This window comes from Eschrichtius robustus, chromosome 9, assembly GCF_028021215.1.
Source record: "Eschrichtius robustus isolate mEscRob2 chromosome 9, mEscRob2.pri, whole genome shotgun sequence".
In the NCBI taxonomy this organism is placed as follows: domain Eukaryota; kingdom Metazoa; phylum Chordata; class Mammalia; order Artiodactyla; family Eschrichtiidae; genus Eschrichtius; species Eschrichtius robustus.
This window is the reverse complement of record NC_090832.1, coordinates 123,842,954-123,869,002: the sequence shown is the minus strand read 5'-3', so window position 1 is coordinate 123,869,002 and position 26,049 is coordinate 123,842,954. Positions and strand designations below refer to the sequence as shown.

Here is a 26,049-nt window from a genome sequence, read left to right as displayed (position 1 = left end):
AATGCTACAAAGCAGGGCCCTTCAGCCCACCAAAGGCTGGTTGTTATGCATTTACTATCACACTACTGTTAACAAAATTATAAAATAACTGCATTTAAAAAAACGCTAAACATATAGTTAAAGAACAGGGAAGACATTGAATATCTATCCACAGTTTTATCAGTTGTATAATGTCATTTTTGTATGTTCATTTTGATACCACTATACATTTTAGCTGAATTCCATTATTGATTTATTTTAATAATATTCTTCATACTATAATAATTGGGATAGGACATAAAATTTAGAAAATAAAATGAGAAAAATTAAAAATATAATCAAAGTAAGGTTAATTATTAGAAGCAAAGTTATGGATGTCACTTTGTAACTTGAATAGGTTAATTCTTGTAAGTACTGATCTGGTTCCATATCTTCTAGAAGCAAAATAAAAATGGAACTCAATTAATTACATTGTGCTCTTTATCTGAAGAGTCATTTATTTTTCTTGCCACTGAATACAGAGGTAACACATTATATGGGTCATTCTGAAATGGGTATTAAATAATATTTTTTTAATGTTGTAAGTCTCTAGGGGCATTACATTAAAGCCTAGTATATAGGCTCCAAATATGTTTTTTGAATCAACAAATTCATGAGCAGTTAAATCAATTTTTTTTCTGATTACCCTTTATGTAAACCCAAGGTGTAACTTTTTAACAAATTGAAGGAATTTCTCTGACAGGGTTAGAGCTTAGAAAACAAAGAGAAGTATTGATTTTTCGACAATATTTATAATCTTCTGTGTGCTACAGACTTAAATATTTTATGAAACAGATTTGTTCCTGGCTTGTGAAACCTAAAACATCAAGCGAGAGATTTTTCACTATTCTCGTTTTTACTATTCTCTTAAATGATAAACTTAAGTCCTAATCTCAATGACTTGCTCAAAGACACATAGCAAATAGGTGGTGATGTCTGAATTGCACCCATCCAGTCTGGCATTAGATGTCTGTTACATGTTATCAGGAGCTCAGTCTCAATCCAGAAGCCACATTATGTTTGCCAACTGGAAAGATATCCATGGGCTTAAGATATCAAGTACAAAAGAAGCCAAATTGACATTTTTTGACAGAAAACTTTGTGTACTAACTTATTTTTGCACAGATGGGTAAGCCAAACTTCCTATGCAAGGAGGTGGCCTACAGCTGTATTTTAGAAAAAAAACCCAGACATTTCTCTATACAATGAGACAAACTGTCCCAGAGGCCATGCAATAGAAAGCTCACAGACCAAGGTAAGATGCTTAAAGTACACACACACACACACACACACACACACACACCCCTCAAGAGCATGGATATTGTAAAATGTAGAAAAATATTGGGTCAATATTTGCAGATTCACAGGTTTGTTGTTATGATGCCACAAAATTTTCTATTTGTGTCTCCAGAATAAACTCATCTGTACGCCTTTATACACTCTCCATTTACTTTATGAGGTCAACGTAATTTTAATACCAAAACTGAATCTGGGGAATGTGCAAAAATAAAACTACGAACCAACCCCACTATGAAAAAAGGCAGTTTTTAAAATAAAATACTGCCAAATAGCAGTCATGAAATAATACTTTAAATAATGTTATTCTAGTAGTTCAAGGGTAGTTCATTATTAGAAATCTATCAGCATAATTTATTAAGTCAAAAAAAAGAAAAATATCCATAAACCACAACAAAAGATGTTGCAAAGGCCTTCAATAAATTCACTGAGAACTGTAACATTCTAGAGCATATGCAGAAGAAAACCACTTAAGTATGATAAAAATTTAGTGTGGCCCAAATCATATATGTGTTTAATTTATTCCCAAAGTTGATTTCATGTTCAGAAAAATAATATAAAATAAATCTAAAATACTTTCATGTTCAAGTGTCAAGAAAAATATCACAGGAAATTAAGATATAAGTGCTTCACAAGATCCAGATTTGAAAATGAAATGTGAAATCTGGAAATATTACTGTAAATGTCTCTTTCTGGTGTGCATGGAGAAAATATTATTCTGGGAAACCGTGAAAGCCAACTGACTTAAATTACAGAATATTTTATATCTGAAGTAGCAGTTCTGTGGACTTTCCCTTTGTATCTCAATTTTTGGTCAAGATAAATCTCAGCATAAGATTACTTTTGATACCTAAATATAAGACATGACACCATAAAACTCCTAGAAGAGAACACAGGCAAAACATTCTCTGACATAAATTGTAGCAATATTTTTTAGATCAGTCTCCCAAGGCAAAAGAAATAAAAGCAAAAATAAACAAATGGGACCTAATCAAACTTAAAAGCTTTTGCACAGCAAAGGAAACCATCAACAAAACAAAAAGACAACCTACGGAATGGGAGAGGATATTTGCAAACGATGCAACAAACAAGGGATTATTATCCAAAATATACAAACAGCTCATACAACTCAATATCAAAAAAAACAAACAACCCAATCAAAAATGGGCAGAAGACCTAAATAGACATTTCTCCAAAGAAGACATACAGATGGCCAACAGGAACATGAAAAGATGCTTAACATCGCTGATTATTAGAGAAATGCAAATCAAAACCACAATGAGGTATCACTTCACTCTGGTCAGAATGGCTATAATCAAAATGTCTACAAATAATAAATGCTGGAGAGGGTGTGGAGAAAAGGAAACCCTCCTACACTGTTGGTGGGAATGTAAATTGGTGCAGCCACTATGGAAAACAGTATGGAGGTTCCTTAAAAAAATAAAAATAGAGCTACCATATAATCCAGCAATCCAGGGTATATATCCAGAAAAAATGAAGACTCTAATTCAAAAAGATACATGCACCCTAATATTACTAATTATTACTTACAATAGCCAAGACATGGAAACAACCCAACTGCCCATCAACAGATGCTTGGCTTAAGAAGATGTGAGATATATATATATATATATATATATATATATATATATATATATATATATATATATATATATACACATACATACATACATACATACACACACACACACACACACATACACACACACACACACACAATGGAGTATTACTCCCATAAAAAAGAATGAAGTGTTGCCATTTGCAGCAACATGGATGGACCTAGGGAATATTAATGCTCAATGAAGTAAGTTAGACAGAAAAGACAAAAATCATATGATATCAATTACATGTGGTATCTAAAAAATAATACAAATGAATCTATATACAAAACAGACTCACAGACATAGAAAACAAACTTATGGTTACCAAAGGGGAAAGGGAAGGCAGGGAGGGACAAATTAGGAGTATGGGGTTAACAGATACACACTACTATACATAAAATAGATAAGCAACAAAGATTTACTGTATAGCACAGGGAATTATACCCAATATCTTGTAATAACTTACAATGGAATATAATCTGCAAAAGAAAATCACTACGCTGTACACCTAAAACTATCACAATACTGTCAATCAACTATATTTCAATTAAAAAAAATATTACTTTCGATTTTAACCAGGAATTCCAGCTACCCAGCAGCTGCTGCATCCATATGTGCTATTTCTGTGTTTATGCTAAAGTCACCTGCATCAGAACTCAGCACCTTTCAAGTTGCTCTAAGAATCCAGTCTCACACTATCAGCTCTAAGCAGTGTACGATTTACTGAAGATTTCACGTGGGAGACGGGGGATGACCTTAATATTGTATATTCTTCAGCAAAGTATGTGATCAACCCCTGTCAGTTCTCAGAAGTGTTCTTTTGGTGGTGTGGCCACCAGCATAAAGTCCTTTGATTTGCATTTCCCTGATGATTAGCGATGCTGAGTACCTTCTTTATGTGCCTGTTGGCCATATGCACGTCCTCTTTGGATATCTTGATACTGGTAAATTTATGCTTTCTTCCTTTATGTTCATCAAATTAAGTAATTTTTTGTACACTTGATATTCTGAATGATACTTTTTAAAGAATTAGTATTTTATTGTCTTCTTATAAAGAGTGTGTTCTAGCAAACATATTACCTTGAACTTGTAGAGGATAGATCTTTTGTGTTTTTCTTAGTTTTAGGATGAATCCCTTAGTCCTGACATGTTTTGTTCCTACAATGTAATCACGATGGGACTTAAATAGAAAGTCACGGTTCAAGGCTCTCTAACAATGCAGGACTCAACCCCAAACTCCAGTCTTTATTCTGCCTTTTCAGCCTTTTTTAAAAAAATTTTTATTTTATATTGGAGCATAGCTGATTAACAATGTTGTGTAAGTTTCAGGTGTACAGCAAAGGGATTCAGTTATACATATACATGTATCTATTCTTTTTCAGATTCTTTTCCCATTTAGGTTATTACAGAGTATTGCTTTTCACTGGGTTCCTTGAAGTTCCCTCCATCCCCACAAATACACTTACAGTTCAGCCAAGGCTTTCATGGAAATTAAGACGCAGACGTCCTCGAGGTCTCCTATTCTGTGGCTCTTTCCTGTTTTGCATATTCCACCTCTATTTCTGGTTTTACTGGAAGCTCTAAAATCCATTCTCGGACAGCTTGAGCCAGAAAACCGTGGCTCTCTTTTTGAGTTCTAGCCAAACTACGCTACATGGGCAGCGGACTTTGCTCAGGAGTAAAGCTCTACAAATGTGAATTCACTCAGTACAGTTCTTTTCTTTCAGAAGTATAAATCTCTCAAGTTTCTGCCTACTATTGATAGTATTTTATCCTGACACTAATATAAAATATTCAAATAAATAAATATAGCATAAATATATTAAATTCAAATAAAATAAATACATTTTATCCATCAGCCTCATTCATTTGAAAAATGAACCCTAGTTACAAAACATATATCTTGTAACTAATTATGGAAAAAAAAGGGAAATTATAGTGCAAGATACTGAAAGGTTTTGTATCCCCCTTTTCAGGGATTTTTTGGGTGGAGATTTTTAAAAATATATCTTTTGCTTTTATTAAAAAAATATTATATAAATGTGACAGCTAAACAGAGTTCTAATGAATTCAAAAGATATAACTTATAAAGTATTAGGAAGAATCAAACACTTGTACAAGCGAGTTTTGAACGTGTTTCCCTTTGATTCAGACTGTTAAATATTTAACCATGGCCAACAAAATTATTTTTGTTGAAAGTTTTTCAAACTCCTGAGGAAGCTTCAGCCAAAAATGCAGAACCTATTTGCCACATAACATTATCTTTGGTCTCAGACTTATTTCTCCTGTTTTGTAAATGCAGTTATTCTTTACGTCCTTCCACATAAGGCTATGATCTCATGTCTTTGATGATATTTACGTTGTGCCTTTTCATTGTGTTACCAAGTCCAAGCTCATACTGCTTGCCCCACGACGGGCAAATAAATGGAGACATGAGTTGTTGGGACAAGGAATATCGACTTTATTCAGAAAGTCAGCAGATGGAGAACATGGTGGACTCGTGTCCCAAAGAACCATCTTGCCTGAGTCAGAATTCAGGCTTCTTTTATACTAAAACGAGAGGAAACAAAGTCAAGCATTTCCTGGTTCTGGTCAGCCTTTGGAGGGGATGTGTTCATTTCTTCCTCCCTGCAGTCATTCACAGGTGGGTCTGGTCAAGATGTTTCCTGTGCTCTGAGCAAAGGTATTTTAGCTTAATGTTCATTACCTGGGAGGCAGGGTTCCCAGAGATGGACCATTATGTATAATTTAAGCTTATAGGCAACATCCCTTTAGTGATTAACTTGTGATAGAATACAAAGTTTCTTCCCTATTACAACTGCAAGCAACAGAAGAATCATCATCAGAAACATGCACTGAAGGTAAACTCAACAAAAGCATGCTCAGTTTTTCTACATTGCTGTATTTCTACAAGACTATTACCCAAATCTGTAATTCTAGTCTAAGTTAGACCAGAACCACAGAACACCCTTCTAGCCCTATGGTCACACACTCTGTCCTCTCTCCTCTCTTTACATACTTGCACTAGAAATATATTTCCCACTGACCCTACTCATAGTCTTCAACTAGGAGCTGTGAAGAAAACCCACTACTGATTTAAACACACTTACACTTACAGCAGAAATATTTATATGAACAAATGCATATTAGTACCGAGTCACTTATGAGACACAAAATGTGGAGAGAAGTGACATAGAACCTGGGAATAATGAGTGACCACTTGGACCATAGCTAGGTCTTAAAGAACAAATACTGGTAGGAAGAAGAGCCTGGAATAAAGAAAATAATTAGATGGGGATATTCAGTTGAGCAAAGCAGAGAGGTAGAAAAAGAATGTTGTGTTTAGGGAAAATACAATGAGTAGATCATCCTGGCTGATTCTACAATCAGGGGGTCCATCGAGAGAAAGGGAGATACTTCATGATTGAAAATATGCAATGGGGCTGGATTTATATTTTACAAACTTTTTATCCCCAAAAAAAGCAGTTAATAAAGGCAAAGAGAAAATTCCTTTATCATATTGATTATTTTAACAGTTTCTATTTCTGAAAACTGCAGTATCTAGCAAGTGATCCTGTTGGAAAATAAATTCAAATTGTGTCTTCTCTGAGCAAACATCTTTTGATGACTAAGCTGAACTCTGACTTTGTGTGGGCTTCTTGTTGATTGCCATTTTTAACTGAGAGTCAGTTCAGAAACAGGAGTTTTATTTTCACAGCACAGATTACACAGGATGCTTCACAAAATCAATCCAGTTGACCAGGCTCTCTTAAAATGAATCCTAGGAATCAGCAAATGATGGGCAGGCAGGCCTTCCCCAAGAGGCAATATTTTTTCTGTATTTTGACAGAATATATGGTGAATGGATGAAAGGATGGATGTCTCAGAGGAAGTTTAAAGATAGCTCTTAGGACATAAGATGAATCCATTTATGGGCCCACAGAGTCAACAAAGTTGTAATTTGTTGTAACCTGAACTAAGACATACAATATCAAGGATGTATAGAAACGTTTAAATAATTTCAAAAAATAATTTGCTCTTACATCAATTTACTGTAACTTGAAAATTCTCGTTAGAATATTCAGTGTTAACATAATAGGCTTAGGAGATTTAACGTTCATACCAAAAGAGAAGATAAAGTGTTCATATTTTAAAAATTCAGTAATTCAACCCCTTTAAACAAATACTTATTAAGCACCTGTGTTGTATAAGCAACTGTTTTTTGTTGTTGTTGTTGTTCTGTAGATGAACAAAGATGGAAAACATACTGTTTGTGTTCTCAAGAAATTTACAATCTAATGATGGGGGTCGAATGCCCAGAATGCTGGAAGACAGGCAGAAAGTGGTAAGTGCCATAAGAGGGCAAATGAAACATTATGGAATCACAAACAGTAGTAAAAGTAGCAGTAGGGGGGGGAATTGTGAAGAAAGAGCAGGGAAGAAAAATTTTTTTGCTCTGGGCCAGGCTCTGTGCTAAACATTATATGCACATTACTCCATTTAATCTTAATAATTTTATGCCTTAAATACTACTGCTACATCAATTTTTTTTTTTTTTTTTTTTAATGAAGAACCTGAGGCCTAGTGAGATTAAGTAACAAACTCCTACAACTGGAAAGCTCACATACTCAGATTTTTCTGACTTTCAGTGTCCTCTTAAACCTGCACTATACTGCCTCCTAGGGGAAAGTTGCACAGAGATGGTATAATTATAACTCCCTTACATGAGGTGAAGATGAGGATAAGGGTATTCTGGAAAGTCACACATATGAAAGAGAAGAGAACAAGGTTTGTCCAGGAAATGCTAACAGTATAACAAACTCATAGTGTCAGGTGTATAATATTGGGTAAGATGTATAATGTATATGCTTTATGTACAGTGTTAAGTAAAGACTAGACTGGCAGAGCCTTGGTTCCCAGGAAAGTAGCTTGGACTTGACCAAGGGCATTGAGACTCCTTTCATATGGAAATAGCAGTATTTGAATTACCTTTTTTTTTTATATATATATTTTTTCAAAATTGTAATTAGGTATTACCAAATAAAGTAATAAACAACTCTTAACTTGGAGTGCAAAATGAAAGAACCTTATTATTTTAAAGGTGCAAAAGCAAGAAAATATGATATAAACTTATCCATTTTTAAATAGTCGTCTGTGAGATGGGTAAATGCCATTTAAAAACATTTTCAATAGAAAAATGATTTATAAATCAGTTTTCAGAAGATCAAAAAAATCAATGTTTAATACCAACTTTAACTATAAATAAAAAGAATATTGTCATCTCTCCTGTTTTTGCTTCAACATTTATGTCTTCTGCTCTTTGCCTTTTGGAAAAAATATTGCATTGTAAGGCTGCCGTCTTTTTGGACGAGGACAAGGATCAAGATCTTCTTTAGGGGGCTTTCCTGGTGGCGCAGTGGTTGAGAATCTGCCTGCCAATGCAGGGCACACGGGTTCGAACCCTGGGCTGGGAAGATCCCACATGCCGCGGAGCAACTGGGCCCGTGAGCCACAGCTACTGAGCCTGCGCGACTGGAGCCTGTGCTCCGCAACAACAGAGGCCGTGATAGTGAGAGGCCCGCGCACCGCGATGAAGAGTGGCCCCCGCTTGCCACAACTAGAGAAAGCCCTCGCACAGAAACGAAGACCCAACACAGTCAAACATAAATAAATAAATAAATAAACTCCAATCTCTTAAAAAAAAAAAAAAAAGATCTTCTTTAATGTAACCTCTTTCCATACAAGTCTGAGTGGAAGGAAAACCAACTTCCCAGAAATTCTCTGGTGTGTTGGGTGGAATGTAGTGAAATCGGTGTCTTGAGCAGGAAGCCAACTTCTTTTCTCTTCCGCTGGAAAATCTGCATAATAAATTTTACATTCCTTACATGTGTGTCCAAGCAATTTTCTTCTTTCTTCTTTTTTCCGAACCACCTCAATATGAGGAAAAGTTTGTAAGCTAGTCTCTCTTTCATCATCTTTAAAATATGGCTCCACAAACGCTTTCTGTTTGACTTTATCTTGTTTATCACCAGGAGAGTTTGGGGTTTTTTTTGTAGCAGTTGACAACTCCTTCTCTTCATCTGCTACTTAGGGGAAGCTATCCACCAAACAGGATTCATATTCTTCATGTGTAGTCTGATCAAACATATCTTCCAAGCTATCTTTCATTTTTCTTTCTCCATTTGGACTTTTTTCTCCCTTCTGCTCTTGATTCTTCATTTTTAAAAGCATAGTTTCACTAACCAACGTACAGCCCATGTCCACTGTCTCTCCTCCTGCTAATCTTGACTGACTGCCATCCTTTGCATCTACTACAGTAATATCCATTTTATACTGAGAAAGATTTTCTCCTGGATCTATACTCCACTGGATGTTTTCAAAGGATACATCTTGGTTGTTCTGTAGAGACTTTGTTTTAACAATTCTACATGGATTTAACTGAAGAACTGATGCAAGTTCACATGCTCCATGGACTGACCTGGTTTTTATTTTTATAGGCTCACGAGAACCAGCACCCTTCATGTCATCAAAAAGATTCTCTGTCTCCAAACTTTCACGTGGACGTAGAGGGATTTTAAAGATAGAATTTTCTTCCTTTATTTGTAACAGTGCTTTATTATCCAGAGATTTACTCAAGGATGGGAGGAGGGACTCCTGTAAACTGCTGGGCTCTTCTGGGGAATCTTTGGTTCATCCACAGCTCCCACTCAAGGCCTTAATGGCCTGAGGAAGAGCCCTTTGGAACAGGCTTCAAAACGTCACAGAGTCACTTGCCTAAATCCAGTTTTAGAGTTCTCACTTCCTTGGCTTTTCTCTTGTCGCTGAATAGCTGAAAATCGATCAGACAGATCCAGAGGTTTATCCATCACATAGTCTCCATTCATGTAAGAATGACTATCCAGTGGAAAAGGAAAAGCATTTTCTTTATCAGAGGAGGCTTGGGGGCAGCTTACTTCATTTTCACTTTCTTCCTTGATTTTCTTCCTTTTGGTTCGGCCTCCCAGTGGTTTCAGGGGTACCACATGTTTATCTTTATCAGTAACAGTATCTTTAATGTGATCAATACTATCCTGTTCACTTAGGGGTTCACTTGTATTTTTATTTATAAGCATCTGCTTATTAGAAGATGACTGGTTTGTGATCTTGTTCCCTTCAGCCCCAAGATTATGATGTGTGAAAAGGGCACCATCTTCAGATTTTCATCTAGGTTTCTCTGGTCTAGAATTAGAAGTGTTGCTGAAAGACATTGTTTTCAGATGGTTTTTCTTCCCAGTCTCTAAAAGAGAAGGGGACAAACTTGTATTCAAACCTAAACTATTTTTCACATTAGAGGTAGCTCCAAATACAGGCGATGATACCCAAGTAGTCAATTCTTCTTGAGGAGGAGGCTTTGAATTAGAATCTGAAGATCTTAAACTATCTTCACAATTTCTTCTAGATTCCTCAAAAAGTTTTTTGTGATCTCCTTCCAGACCGTGGTAGAGCTCATCACCAAGTGGGCTCCTAGGGCCTCGAGATTCAGATTCACCTTGAACACTAAGTCCAAGTGTTTCAGCAACAACTGTAGCTAAATTATCAAGAGGATAACTGCTTTTTCCATGTGTATTAGCCACTGGAGCTTGACTCTGATCACAAGTGTCAGCCACTAGAATTTCACGTTCATTACGTTCATGTTGTGGATGAGGTGAAGACTTTGGTACTTTCCTCCATTCACGTGCACACCCAGAGTGCTTCAGTTTAGTATGTGTTTGTTCTACATGTCGGATGTGGAGGTTCTCCTTCCTTCACAGCCAGTTAGTGCCAGAAAATGAAAAGGTTGTTATTGGTGAATCTGGAATAACATCTTCCTCAGATTCAAGATCGGCTGCTTGATGTGGTTGATCATTCTCAGTTTTCTGCTGCAGCTGTTCAGAAAGCTTTTTATTTTCTTCCTGTAGAGTATTCTTTTCATTCATAAGCTCTGTGATAAGTTTAAGATTCTGCTGTCGAATATTTTCAAACTCTTGCTGTTTCTTCCGCATATGCTCTTCAGTTACTGCACAGCGATCACGTAATCCTGCTCTTAATCGGTCTTCTAAAATTTTAATGGTTTCATGAAGGACTTTCTGTTGCTCTCTCAGCTGTTGATTTTTGGTGAAGAATTCTTCTAGTCTTTGTGCATCTAAAATTCATTCCTTTTTCAGTTTGGTTACTTTTACTTGTAGACCTTGTACTTCTTTATCATGATACTCCTTTAGTTTTGTCCAAAGATCCTTAAAATCATCAGATACATCTGCAGAACTAGGGCTTCCACAACTGCTTCCTGAGACGTTCATCTTGCTTAATATGCTCACACTTCTACTGCCTAATGTTTTCTGACCTTTTCTGTTACATTATACAGGTCTCAAGTTGTCTTTGGCCAGTTCAAATACGGCTTGCAAGATTGCCTCGAGATTCTCGAAAGCCCCATCAGGAAAGCGAGCACGCTATGGGGCAGGGAGGAGACGGCCGTTTGCTTTTCTCCTTGTTCCCTCACCAATCTACCAAACCTCCCACAGCCAAGCCGCCCCCTCGGGGCAGCCCGCGGTTACCGGGGCTGGGGGAGGGCCCGAGGGCCCTGAATTACCTTTCTGATGATTTTAAGTAAATTAGCATCTCCCCTTTTTCTAGATCTCATACCCACATTTCCTTATGGTAATTACAGCATGCCAGAATGTCTTAAAACAACCAGTCTTTTCAAATTTCCCAACAACGGACTTGATAAACAGAAAAAAATGAACATAACAAAGAAATCACCATACTAATTCAACTGAGTCCTCAGCCAGTGATTCATATGTGTAATCTGTCAAACATAGCTCATTCTATGTGAAAAACAATCTTTCCTATAAGCAATTTTTTAAAAAAAATCCCCAATGCCTTCCACAGTAGCACAGTTCATCTTTTGTTTGTGCAAATGTGTAACTGATCTGCTTTCCTAAGCCTATAACATGTATTCTTCTTTCCAGATGTGGGTGGTTGAACCATCAATCATTAAGTAATTTGTTAGTTTCTCTGTAGAAGTTCTATCAGCACCTGGTACTCTAAGAGATGCTAGTAGAGCAATAATGTAATGAGATGGGTGATGCTCCAAGTTTGGTGTTTGCGTTTCTTTGAGGAATCATAATGGAGAACAGGAATGTCACAGTTTTCTGGCTGATTAAGCACCAAACAGTCCTGCCCTTTGCCTGGGTTGTAGCATTTTCCAGCATCTTAACATGGCTTGAGGTTTACGTACACGTACTTGATAGGATTGTCTCTTTCCTATCAGTCTGCCTTTGAGAATCACTGCATCTGAATTATGTGTGACTTCTGAACTCATCTCGGTCCAACTCCATCACGTTAGAGAGGAGCAATCTGATGTCCGGAAAGATGGAATGACCGACAGTAATCTTTCAGTCGGTCAGTGCTCACGTAGGATGTGAACCCGGGCTCTCAGCCACACTGTTACACTTCTCGTTCCGTCCTTTTGCCCTTCTTGAAGCTCAGGTCATGGTCTCATGATCAAGTATAATACTTGATAACTAATGAAGGTTTGTCGTTGAATGTATGAATTAGGTAAACCAAAAATAACTTATTTTGCCCTCAAAGTTTTTTGAAAAATTTCAACTTTCAGTGAATTTGTAAGACATGTAAAATAAATATACATAACACCTTTTACCTAGGATCATCAATTCTTAATAATTTGTCACATTTTCTTTCTTTTTTCCTTCCTTCCCCCTTCTTTCCTTTCTTCCCTCCTTCCTTCCTTCCTTCCTTCCTTTTTCTTCCTTCCTTCCTTCCTTCTTTCCTCCCTCTCTCTTTCTAGACATATATATATACATATATATACACACACATATATATGAGACATACATATGTACACACAATGTGCATACGTACACATACACATATGTGTATATACATATATATTCATAAATTCACATCAAATTCTTTATTGTGTATCTCCTCCCCCCATTATCCAAAATTATCATAATACAATGATCACACTCAGGAAATTTAAATTGATACACTACTATTGTCTAATTTATAGTCAGTATTCAAATATCCACTTTTATTCTAGTAATGTATCTTATAGCTATTTCTTTTTCCTTCCAATTCCTGATCCAACCAAGGATCAAAATTGCTTTACTTATCATTCTCTTTAGTCCTTTTACACCTAGTAGAGTTCTACATTTTTTAAAAAGTCCATGACATGGACATTTTTGAAGACTCTAGACCATTTTTTTTGTTGTTTGGATTTGTCTGACTTTTCCTTATGATTAGAATCAGGTTAAAGCTTTTTGGCAAGAAACCGCCAAAGTGATATTACATCTTTCTTAGCACATTAATTCAAGTAACACACGATGTCAACATAACCCATCATTGTTGATGTTAAATCAATCACCTAGTTAAGGTGATGTCTAGTTGATAAGAGCCTTTTAAGCAGTTAAATATTATCTGGATTCTAACTTTGTCATATAGTACCTACCAGATCGTCTATACATTTCAATTTTTATGTTCTGTAAATTTTAAAAATTAAAAATATTGGTTACATAGTAAAAAAATTATTTTTAGCCTCAAGACTAATTTTTTATATTTTCATCTCCTTTCTCTATACCTATGTTTAATATATTCTGAAGTTTGGAATTCATTATTTGTATGCTTCTGCTTTCTGATGACAGATTTTTCAGCACTTTAAATATGGTTTTATTTGCTATTATAGAAGAAAGCGTGTCCTTTACACAGTTATTTATTTGAGTAGCATCATCATTTCTACTAACCCACTAAATCAAACATCACTGAAGATCTTGACCATGGCCGTAGTCATGACATATTAAGCTTTTCAGCCTACTAATAACCTCATAAGTTTAATATGCAGAATATACACAACGAAGTAACTTGTGTTCTGTTAATATTGCATTAAACATCTAGCAATTAATTAATAACATTATGTTCAACTGTGTGATTCCAATTAACAATTAGCATAGGCATTAAAAACACCAATAATTACTGACTTTTTTATAGAGTACAAAAACAAACACTTTGACATCTTCTGAAGTATTTGCCATATGAAATTAATTATCTCTCATCAGCGTTTTATTTTGACCTGTACTGAGTCTAACTAAATTATTTTCACTTGAATCTGATAACTTGAAGTTTTCATAAACGATAACAATTTGATGTTACTTGTAACCTCATTCAAATACCATGTTGCCTTGGATAACCTTGTTTGCCAGTGTTTAATTAGGAGTACCCAGCATCATTTTGACAAAAGAAATATATTCCAAGAAAGAAAGCATCCCTAAGGCCTTGGTGTTTCTTTTGCATCACACTAATTCTCTTGCCAAGCTGGCCATCTTTCATTCAGGCTGCTTGCCATTGTGCATTCCATGTGTCAGCCTGAATCCGTCTCTTCAACACTGGCAAGTTTTTCTTGATCTCAGAGATTGATCAAGGTTTTCACATAGGAAAAGAAATCAATATCTTTTTCAGCGTTATTTTTTCTTTTTTAGTAAAATCTGGAACTCTAAAAGAATTTATTTGTCAGCAAATTATAATCAACTCTGTCTCTGTGCTTTGACAAAAAAAAGTGCTATACCTGGATTGCTTTTTCCTGAGGTTTCCAAGTAAAAATTGCTGCCAGATACCTTTTTTTTTTTGCTAGCTTCCATCATACTACTTGCTAATATACCTCATTGAAGAAAGGGCATTAAGTGAGGCCATATGGGAAGCCATTCACTGCTCCATGTTTCTTGTAATGCACGCAGGTATCACTGCAGGTACAATATTGTCCCTAATAGTCACATTTAAGCACGGCCACCAGGGATGCTCTTCCTATGGATGAATCACCATGAAAACTTCTTAACAACCCTGTCAATTTCTAATAAACTATTTCTAAAATGTAATGTTCTCATGTGGTGTAACCCCATAACAGAATGGAAACAGGCTTAGAGAAATTGAATTTCATGATTTGGAAGGGTTATTTAGTGTAATGTTTCTTAAACCTGAAAGATAATCAGAATCATCTGTGGAACTCTTTCGAAATACAGATTATCCAACTGCAGACCTACTGAATCAGAATCTCCAGGAACCTGTGTTTAATTTGTAAAATTTGTTCAGCCTTCTAAGTAGGTTAGGAATGGCATAAGGTCTAGCTCAATATGCACAACCTTTTTTCACATCATCCCTCACATGGGAAGTTACCGTATTAATATGGCACACTTGGATAAAGGGCTGGGACGTCCCCAGAGGAGCTCCAGGGTCCAACCAGTTGCACCCAGGCTGGAAGAAACAGTATATCGGCACATCTATAACACATCTTTGGGTCATCGATATATTCTAACAACCCAGATTAGCTAACAGGAAAACCTAGGAGTAGAAAATAATCTAGAGTGGGCTCACTCCCAGAACAGTGTGATCTTTCAACTCTTCCACTGTTTCTCTGTTTTAAGACAGAATGATATTCAAAGGATTCAAAGAGAAATTTGCAGCTTATGAAGAAAGTTAGGAAAGTGTACTCCTTAGAATTCTTCCTTTTAACAATGACAGAAACACAGCTCACATTTGAAAAATGTAAAAAAATATATATATATCTCCAATCTCCTCCATATCTGGATTCTGCTTTCCACTTAAGAGTTTCATTTTCAAACAGTCTCTCTCTACATTATCTCAAGAGGGCCACTGACAGCTCTCAATGGGACGAGAGCAGGGATGTGGGAGAGAAATGTGATGCTCATAGTAGAGACGCTAGGTACACCACTATATGTTTATGCTGAATAGAGAATATGTTATTGCTCAGAGCCATGTGGCTGATAAGGAAAGAAGGAAAGAGCAAAGCTGTCGTAAATGTTCTAGATACAAAATGGGTTGCGATCCTCCAGCAGTGGTTGCCTAGGGAAGGTTTCTTGCTCAGAAGATTTAGACCCTCCTAACTCAACAAAAACCTCAGGATATCTGCAGGATTAGGTTAAATCTATAAGAATATTACTTTAAATTAATCTGTGCTTTAAATTTTTATTTATTTCATATAATAGTTATCATTGGTGTTTTTTTAAATAAAACATTTTTGTTATACAAAATATATAACACAATAGAAAGCATGCTCTATTTTTCTCTGAAAAATCTGATTTTTGTAGAACACAAGGGTGTAATGAAGGCATTAATATTATCCTGGTGGTTACTCACCCCAATTAAAGGTAATTTACAAAAAATGTAATACTGAGCTTTATGAGGACTACTTTGGCATAGATAAATGTAAAATTGCATGAAACATTACTTAACCTGACAGAGTCTTTAGTAGATAAATTATCAAGCTGCTTTTAACTGAATCATCATCACGGGTCACTGTGCCTGGAAATCCGCACCAGGAGATGACCCCTAACTTCACCAGGCCCTCTTCAAGAGCTCAGCCTGTCCAAATGGGTGAGAGGAAACTAGGAGACTGTGAATGAATCAAAACTGTTTTAGTTTGTCGATTTTTGCTATGAAAATCTGACTATGGGACAGTATAGAACATAATTTGTATAAATTTATCTAATAAAATAGAATACCTGAGATGACTCACAATGAATAAACAAATCATTCACAATTATTGAGTATTTTTGTATTTTATAATATTGATACTTATGATGACTTCCTCTAGTTTATCACTTTAGAGGTAAAGTATTTTTGTAAAGCATATGTCAGTTGAAAGTGTTCTTATTGAAACAGTACCATCAAATACCAGAGAACTCTCTTTTAACGTTTCACTACTAATCTTTCCTTTGGGTTTTGCCTGTGGCAGTATGTACAGATTTGCTAGGCAGATCCGGAATAAAATCCCAGCTGATTGACTTTGTTTCCTAAAGTCAGCTTCCTACATGTCAGTTTCATTTTCTGTAAACTGTGATCTACAATTTTAATAACTATAATACTACCTATATCACAAGACTCAGAGAATAACATTAGATATTACCTATTACTTGTTCAGTACCATGGGTAATATGTGTTACTTTTAGATATTGATATTATATTAAGCCCTATAAATATTCTTGAAGCCATATCTAAAAAAATCATAAACACATTTCTGAAGATATAAAACACATCCTTATTTTTAATTTCACCATTTTATTAATACTTCAAACACATCACCTTAGTGGTTACACACATTTTTATACCCATGCATTAATTTATATTATTCTTCCCAGAATCCCATGAGACAAACCACTCAGGAGACTGGGATAGATTAAGATTGAGTGATTTTTCACACAGTCATTTGGTTATTATAAGACCTATGCTTCTATGACTCTATGGCTCTGTCACCCAAGGTTCTTGAGAGTCCTGCATTTTCTCTGAAATAAAGCAACACAGCTGTTAAAGAAGTATCATCAATCCTGTTCAAGAATCCAATAATATCACATTATATAATAACGTAAATCTTTTTTTCAAAGATTTTGTTTTTCTTAAGATGTATTACATACAAGGTCTTAACATGTCTTAAGACATGTTAGATTTCCCTGGTATACTCATTATAATCTAGTCCAATGTAGCATGAAAATATTTTTGACCCCGTGTTATCTCTAGCATTATCTGTAAATGTTAGAACTACATTAACATTTAACTTTAATTTTAAACTCATTTTGGGAGATACAGTAAGTTAAATATAACGTGTAATTAAATTCAAAACTACATATTGACTACTTTGTAAAACACACAATAGATATTGTGAAAGAAATAATATTGATTAAATCACATCTAGAAGAAAAAAATAGTGACAAAGAATAGTAGTACAGAAAGAGATTGATTTTAAATAGCAGAATCTGAGAAGGTTTACAGAGGAAGTAGTATGAGTTAGTTATTGAATGACAAGAGGGAAATTCATTTATTCACTTCTTTATTCATCAAATATTGATTAACATCTATTATATTTATTTTCTCATTCATTCATTCAACAAATATTTATTATGTACTATGCCATTCACTGTCGCTGTCACTAGGGATAAGGAAATGAGCAAAGAGATAAGGGTTCTCCTTCATGTATTATGTATTCCATGGGGCAGGAATAGAAAATAAGTACACAAATGAATAAATATAAAATAATTTAGATATGTAAAACATAAAGCCAAATGCTTTGGAGCGCAATGAAGCAGGATGGAGTGGTCACAGACAATGAATTTTGCTCTCAATCTTAACTGAATTGAAAGTTACCTGGAAAGCTTGTATTTTTATTGTTCTCCAGGTTTACTGAGATAAAATTGACATATAACAGTGCATAAGTTTAAGGTATACAATGTAATGATTTGATAGATGTATATATTGTGAAATGATTACAACAAAAATTTAGTTAATATCAATAACTCACATAATCACAATTTTTTCTTGTGATGAGAACTTTTGAGACCCACTCTCATAGCGAGTTTAAAATGTACAGTATATTATTGATAATTATAGTAACTAAGCCACATGTTATACTCCCCAAACTTATTTATCTTATAACTGGAAGTTTATACTTTTTGACCACATTCACACATTTTCCTTACCTACTACCTCTGGCCCTGGCTACCACCAATCTGTTTTCTGTTTCTATGAGTTTGGCACCCTTGTCTTATTCCTGGTCTTAGAGGAAAAGCTTTTAATCTTTCACCATTGAATATGATATTAACTGTGGTCTTATCATATATGGACTTTATTATGTTGAGGTATGTTTCTTCTATATCCAGTTTGTTGAGAGGTTTTATCATGAGTGGATGTTGAATTTTGTAAAATGCTTTTTCTGCATTTATTGAGATGATCATATGGTTTTTATGTTTCATTGTATTAATGTAATGTTTCACATTTATTTTGAACCATGTTTGCATTGCAGTGATGAATCCCACTTGATCATGATGTATGAAATTTTTAATATGCTGTTAAATTTGCTTTGCTAGTAATTTGTTGAGAATTTTTGAATCTATATTAATCATGGGTATTAGCATCTAGTTTTCGTTCCTGTAATGCCCTTATCTGGCTTTGACATCAGGAGTATTCTCATTAGGAGTATTCTCTCCTCTTCAATTTTTGGAAATATTTGAGAAAGACTGCCATGAATTCTTATTAAAGTGTTTGATTAAATTCACCAGTGAAACCATATGGTCCTGTGCTTTTTTTGTCTGGAGGTTTTTAATTACAAATTCAATCTCCTTACTTGCTTGGTTCTGTTTAGATTATCTATTTCTTCATGATTCAGTTTTGGTAAATTGTATATCTCTACAAATCTATCCATTTCTTCTAGGTTCTCCAATCTGTGTCTATTTAGATCTTCAACCCATTTTTTGGACTGGGTTGTTTGTTTGTTTTGATATTGAGCTGCATGAGCTGCTTGTATATTTTGGAGATTAATCCTTTGTCAGTTGCTTTGTTTGCAAATATTTTCTCCCATTCTGAGGGTTGTCTTTTGCTCTTGTTTACGGTATCCTTTGCTTTGCAAAGCTTTTAACTTTAATTAGGTCCTATTTGTTTATTTTTGTTTTTATTTTCATTACTCTAGGAGGTGGGTCATAAAAGATGTTGCTGTGATATATGTCATAGAGTGTTCTGCCTATTTTTGCCTCTAAGAGTTTTATAGTGTCTGGCCTTACATTTAGGTCTTTTATCCATTTTGAATTTACATTTTTGTGTGGTGTTAGGGAGTGTTCTAATTTCATTCTTTTACATGTAGCTGTCCAGTTTTCCCAGCGCCACTTATTGAAGAGGCTTTCTTTTCTCTATTGTATATTCTTGCCTCCTTTATCAAAAATAAGGTGACCATATGTGTGTGGGTTTATCTCTGGGCTTTCTATCTTGTTCCGTTGATCTATATTTCTGTTTTTGTGCCAGTACCATACTGTCTTGATTAGTGCAGCTTTGTAGCATAGTCTGAAGTCAGGGAGCCTGATTCCTCCAGCTTCGTTTCTCTTTCTCAAGATTGTTTTTGCTATTCGGGGTCTTTTGTGTTTCCATACAAATTGTGAAATTTTTTGTTATAATTCTGAGAAAAATGCTATTGGTATCTTGATAGGGATTGCATTGAATCTGTAGATTGCTTTGGGTAGTACAGTCATTTTCACAATGTTGATTCTTACAATCCAAGAACATGGTATATCTCTCCATCTGTTTGTATCATGTTTAATTTCTTTCATCAGTATCTTATAGTTTCCTGCATACAGGTCTTTTGTCTCCTTATGTAGGTTTATTCCTAGGTATTTTATTCTTTTTGTTGCAGTGGTAAATGGGAGTGTTTCCTTAATTTCTCTTTCAGATTTTCCATCATTAGTGTATAAGAATGCAAGAGATTTAGGTCCATTAATTTTGTATCCTGCTACTTTACCAAATTCATTGATTAGCTCTAGTAGTTTTCTGGTAGCATCTTTAGGATTCTCTATGTAGTCTTTAGGATTCATCTTTAGGATTCTCTATGTAAGATCTTGTTCCTGATCTCAGTGGAAATGATTTTAGTTTTTCACCATTGAGAACGATGTTGGCTGTGAGTTTGTCATATATGGCCTTTATTATGTTGAGGTCAGTTCCCTCTATGCGTACTTTCTAGAGGGTTTTTACCCTAAATGGGTGTTGAATTTTGTTGAAAGCTTTTTCTGCATCTATTGAGATGATCATATGGTTTATCTGCTTCAATTTGTTAATATGGTTTATCATATTGATTGATTTGTGTTTATTGAAGAATTCTTGCATTCCCAGAGGTGTCTGAGACTGTCCTCAATTCTTTTCATTCTTTTTCCTTTATTCTGCTTTGTGGTAGTTATTTCCACTATTTTATCTTCCAGGTCACTTATCCGTTCTTCTGCCTCGGTTATTCTGCTATTGATTCCCTCTAGAGAATTTTAAATTTCATTTATTTTGTTGTTCATCACTGTCTGATTGCTTTTTAGTTCTTCTGGGTCCTTGTTAAAACTTTCTTGTATTTTCTCCATTCTCTTTCCAAGATTTTAGATCATGTTTACTATCATTACTCTGAATTCTTTTTCAGGTAGACTGCCTATTTCTTCTTCATTTGTGTGGTCTGGTGGGTTTTTACCTTGCTCCTTCACGTGCTGTGTATTTTTCTGTCTTCTCATTTTGCTTAACTTACTGTATTTGGGATCTCCTTTTCGCAGGCCACATGTTTGGAGTTCCCGTTGTTTTTGGTGTCTGTCCCCAGTGGGGAAGGTTGGTTCAGTGGGTTGTGTAGGCTTCCTGGTGGAGGGGACTGGTGCCTGTGTTCTGGTGGATGAGGCTGGATCTTGTCTTTCTGGTTGGCAGGAGCATGTCCGGTGGTGTGCTTTGGGGTGTCTGTGGACTTAGTATGATTTTAGGCAGCCTCTCTGCTAATGGGTGGGTTTGCATTCCTCTCTTGCTAGTTGTTTGGCATGGGGTGTCCAGCACTGGAGCTTGCTGGTCATTATGTGGAGCTGGGTCTTAGCGTTGAGACGGAGATCTCTGGGAGAGCTCTTGCTGACTGACATTACGTGGGACCGGGAGGTCTCTGGTGGACCAATGTCCTGAATTCAGCTCTCCCACCTCAGAGGTTCAGGCCTGACACCTGGCCGGAGCACCAAGACCCTGTCAGCCACATGGCTGGAGAAGATGGTCTATGAGTTGGGTGTCAGCCACTGCCCTGTTGTAGGTCTGTCTCAGCTGTCTCCAAAGGTCACCCAGATACACTGCGTTATTCCACTATTCCTCAGAACTTGCATATGACAGTCTGGGATTTGTAGATGTCCTCCTGATACTCTTCACTGAAATACCTTGCATTCATAGTGGTGAGAGATATGCTAATAATGTTGGTTCTCTTCAGTTCAGAGACTGGGACAGTCTGAGCCTTCATGTGGCCAAGTCAGGAGCAGCTGGCCAACGATCCCAAAGTGATAACATGTCAGATTCCAAGAAGGCTTTCTACAGCACCCGAGCAGTAGTCCCAAGCAGCCGCTCCTCTCAGCTGTAGCACTCTGACTGGGGAACTCAGTGGGACCCTCAAACGAGGATTTCTGCTGACCCTAGGACCTGACTTGCCCACCCAGGCAAGGAGCTGAGGAGAGCATCTCCTGGCCCTGTCTCACCAGAGGAGTGGACACCTGCTGCATTCCATTAATTTTGATATGTTGTGTTTCCATTTTCATTTGTGTCAAGATACTTTTTTGTTTCCCTTTGACTTCTTCTTTGATTCATTGATTTTTCAGGTGTGTGTTTAATTTCCACACATTTACTAACTTTCCAGTTTTTCTCCTGTTATTGATTTCTAGTTTCTCACCATTGTGGTTATAAAAAAATGTTTGGTATGATTGCATTTTCTTAAATTTGCTAAGAGTTGTTTGTGGTTTAACACATAATCTATACTAGAAAATTTTCTGTGTGTACTTGAGGAGAATATGTATTCTGCTGCTTTTAGATTGCATATTTTGTTTACTAGATCCATTTGGTCTATAGTGTTATTCAATTCCGCTGTTTCCTCATTGCTTTTCTGTCTGGATGATCTATGCATTATTGAGATTAGAGTATTAAAGTCTCAATTATTATTGTGTTGCTATTTATTTCCCCTTTTAATTCTGTTAGTATTCACTTTATATATCTAGGTACTCTTATGTTGGGTTCATAAATATTTAAAATTTTTATATCTTATTGATGGATTGATAATTTTACTATTTTATAGTGACCTTCTGTTTCTCTTTTGAACATTTTTAGGTAAAGTTTATTGTGTCTGATACAAGTATAATTAAGTAAGTACCCTTGCTTTCCATTGGTTACCATTTGCTTAAAATATCTTTTTTTATCCCTGCACTCTCAGTATTTGTATGTTTAAAGCTAAACTGAGTCTCTTGTAGACAACACATTGTTGGATTTTTCTTTTTTAAACCCATTCAGCCACTCTGTCTTTTGATTGGAGAATTTAATCCACGTATGTTTAATTATTGATAATTAAGGACTTACTATGCCATTTTGCCAATTGTTTTCTGACTGTTTTATAGATCCTTTTTCCTTACTTATCTCATTGTCTTCTTTTGTGATTGGATCACTTTATGTAGCAGTATGCTGTGATTCCTTTATCACAATCTTTTGTGTATCTACTGCAGGTTTTTCTTTTGTAGTTACCATGAGGCTTACATAAAATATCCTATTTTTGACATTCTATTTTAACCTGATATGAACTTAACTTTAATAGCACACCTAAACTGTATACTTTTATCTTTACCTCCTTCACATTTTAGGTTATTGATATCATAATTTACATATTTTTATATTTTATATAAAATAACAAATTATTGAAGTTATGGGGTTTTCTTGGTTTTTTTAATGTTTTTTAATATGTTTATTTTTTAAGTTTAAACTAGAGTTATATATTATAGAGTGGTGAATTATGCATTACCACTATAAATTCAGAGAATCTGACTTTAACTATGTGTTTACTATTACCAATGAGTTTCACACATAAGTTCATATGTTTTTACAATGTTAATTAGCATCATTTTATTTCCATTTGAAAAATGCCCTTTAACATTTCTTGGCAGGTCTAGTGGTTTTGAACTTTCTCAGCTTTTGATTGTTCAGAAAAGTCTTTATCTCTCCTTTATTTCTGAAGGACAGCTTTGACAGGTAGCATATTCTTACTTGAAAGTTTTTTCTTTCAATATTTTGAGTATATCACCCCACTATCTCCTGGCCTGTGAAGTGTCTATTGAGAAATATTCCAGTAGTCCCTTGGAGGTTTTCCTATATGTGAGAAGTCACTTTTCTCTTGCTGCTTTAAAAATTTCCTCTTTTTTCTTTGACTTTTGACAATTTAATTATAATATGTCTTGGTGTGGCCTTTTTCAAATTCAACCTATTTGAGGTCCTTTAGGCTTCATGAATTTGGATATCTGTTTCTCTTCCCAACTTCAGGAAGTTTTTAGCTATTATTGCTTTAAATAAAAGTTCTTTCTTTTTCCTATTGGCTTGATTCTCTGCCCAATTTGGGCTCCATGGTTGCCTGGATGCTCTGGTCAGTCTTCCTAGTCAGGTGGAACTGAATGCTATATTCAGCAGTTGAGTGGGGCTACAGATTTGCTTCTCTGTCCAGGCAAGCTCACAAAATTGGCTCCATCACTATTATGGCTCAATGGCTAAGGACCTGAATTAGGCAGAACTGCCCAGTAAGCCAGTGGGGACTACCAGCTCAGCTCTTCAGGAAGCAAAATCTTTGGATCTAGGAGAATGGAAATTCAGATTCATGTCCCAAATTAAAAGTCTGGATCCCCAAGACTGTGGAGCAATGGTAGTCCTCATACACTGTTGGAGCGAGTATACATTCATGCAATCATTTTGGAAAGCTCTTTGGCATTAACTATAAAGCTGGTCATGTTCATCCCCATGATGGAGTATGACCCCTACTAGATATTTATCCCAGGGAAAATCTTGCTCTTGTGCATAATGGGGACATATAACATAATGTTCATAGCCACATTGTAGGTAACAGCCCCTCATTTAAAACACACATGTCCATGAATGGTAAAATGGATACAGAATTTTTTCTGCATTTAATGTCCTGATCCCTTTTTTATTGGTGCCAAATAACCAGATGTTGATAGATGTCAGTAGCAATAGCAATCTTCCACCATACAAAAAATCATTACAAACGAATTGGATTTTATGAAATAAAAAAAAGTCAAAGCAATTGGTTAGGTGTTATCACACTCTTCAAGTGCATGTAAGGTGCCAAAATTCTTGTTAAGTCCTCTGATTCTCTTTTCACATTCATTAGTGGTCCACATGTTGGAAAATGAGAGTCAATGAAACTTTTTCATCATAATCAACTCTCCTTCTATTCCTTGACATAATAACCCTGTGAAATTATGCCCTTTTAGTAAAAGATGACAATTTAAGAACTTGGGGAAAATTTTAAAGGAATATAGACAGTTTGTAGTGTAATTTTTCAGCAGAAGACCTCAACATCTTAAAGCTGATTACAAAAAATAAAATAAAATCTGAATCTGAACTTTCCATCTTCCTGGAGCTAAAGAGTAAATAAATTTCTCTATGAAAATGCATTTACTGATACATATTATCTACTCATATCTCCCCTTTCAATGACAATTTCTATAATATCTTTGGATATAAAGTCACATATTCTTAACAATAAAATATGGCACCATTTACACAGATATGATTGGGTGTTTTTTATCAACAGACCTTATAGCCTTGCTGCTCATTTACTAAGTCTCTTTCTCTATACCTGTTTTTTCCCCTCACAGGCTCTCTAGCCCCTACTTTTTCCCCCTAAAGTTCTCGGTGTCTTCTTGGATTCACTTCCTACTGTAAAGAACTTAGATTCAATGGTCCATCACTTCAAACACACTCAGGTCATGATATTTGCTTGACTAACTTACCTTATTTTATTACATGCATGATGTCTCTCTGGCAAAGACACAAACCTACCTCAATCCAGTTTTCTGTCATTCTGAACAATCCTAAAGAAATCACTCAACCCGGCACATTTGAGATACCGGAAGTGGCTAGTCTCCCACTTTGACTGGGCCCTCAGGGCTGCTCAGCAATACATCTATATTTTCCTAGCAAGGTCTTCCTCAGCTTTCTAAAGTGACAATTTCAGATCCCCCATTCTTCTCCAACTTCTGACGCTATGACTTCCACTTCACTCAGAGCATATAATTTTGCCTCTTAACTGACAGAGACAGTAGAAGACAACAGATTAGAATTCTCTCGACTTCTTTCAATTACAGTGGCAAAATTACCTCTACCTGTCTACCTTCTTTCCTTAGCTTCGGCCATTTTACAAAGAAAGTAGCATGATTCCTCTTGTCCAAGTGGAACTCCCTGTGCTCTGGCTCCTGACTTCTCCAACTATTTTGGTAAGTTAGTTCACTCAATCACCAACTCTGCCACCACCACTCATCTTTTTTATATCTCTAGATTTTTTTGTTGTAATGGATCCTTCTCTTGAGTATTTAAGGATAAGCATCTTTTAAAAATATCTCTTATTTTTCATTCTCACATTTCTCTTTCAGCTAACGTTAACTTGCCTATCCATTGAGAGTCACATTTCTTGAAATAGTCCTCTGCATTCTCTGATTCCCCAACTCTCACTCTTTATCTCACATTTCTCATCATTCTTTGGTCTTCTACTCAGATT

The 26,049-nt window shown here is 35.6% G+C and overlaps 1 pseudogene; it reads right to left on the bottom strand.

The window, feature by feature from the left end:
- Window positions 1–8,240: 8,240 nt before the first annotated feature.
- Window positions 8,241–11,251, bottom strand: LOC137769305 (DNA endonuclease RBBP8-like; annotated as a pseudogene).
- Window positions 11,252–26,049: the final 14,798 nt, after the last annotated feature.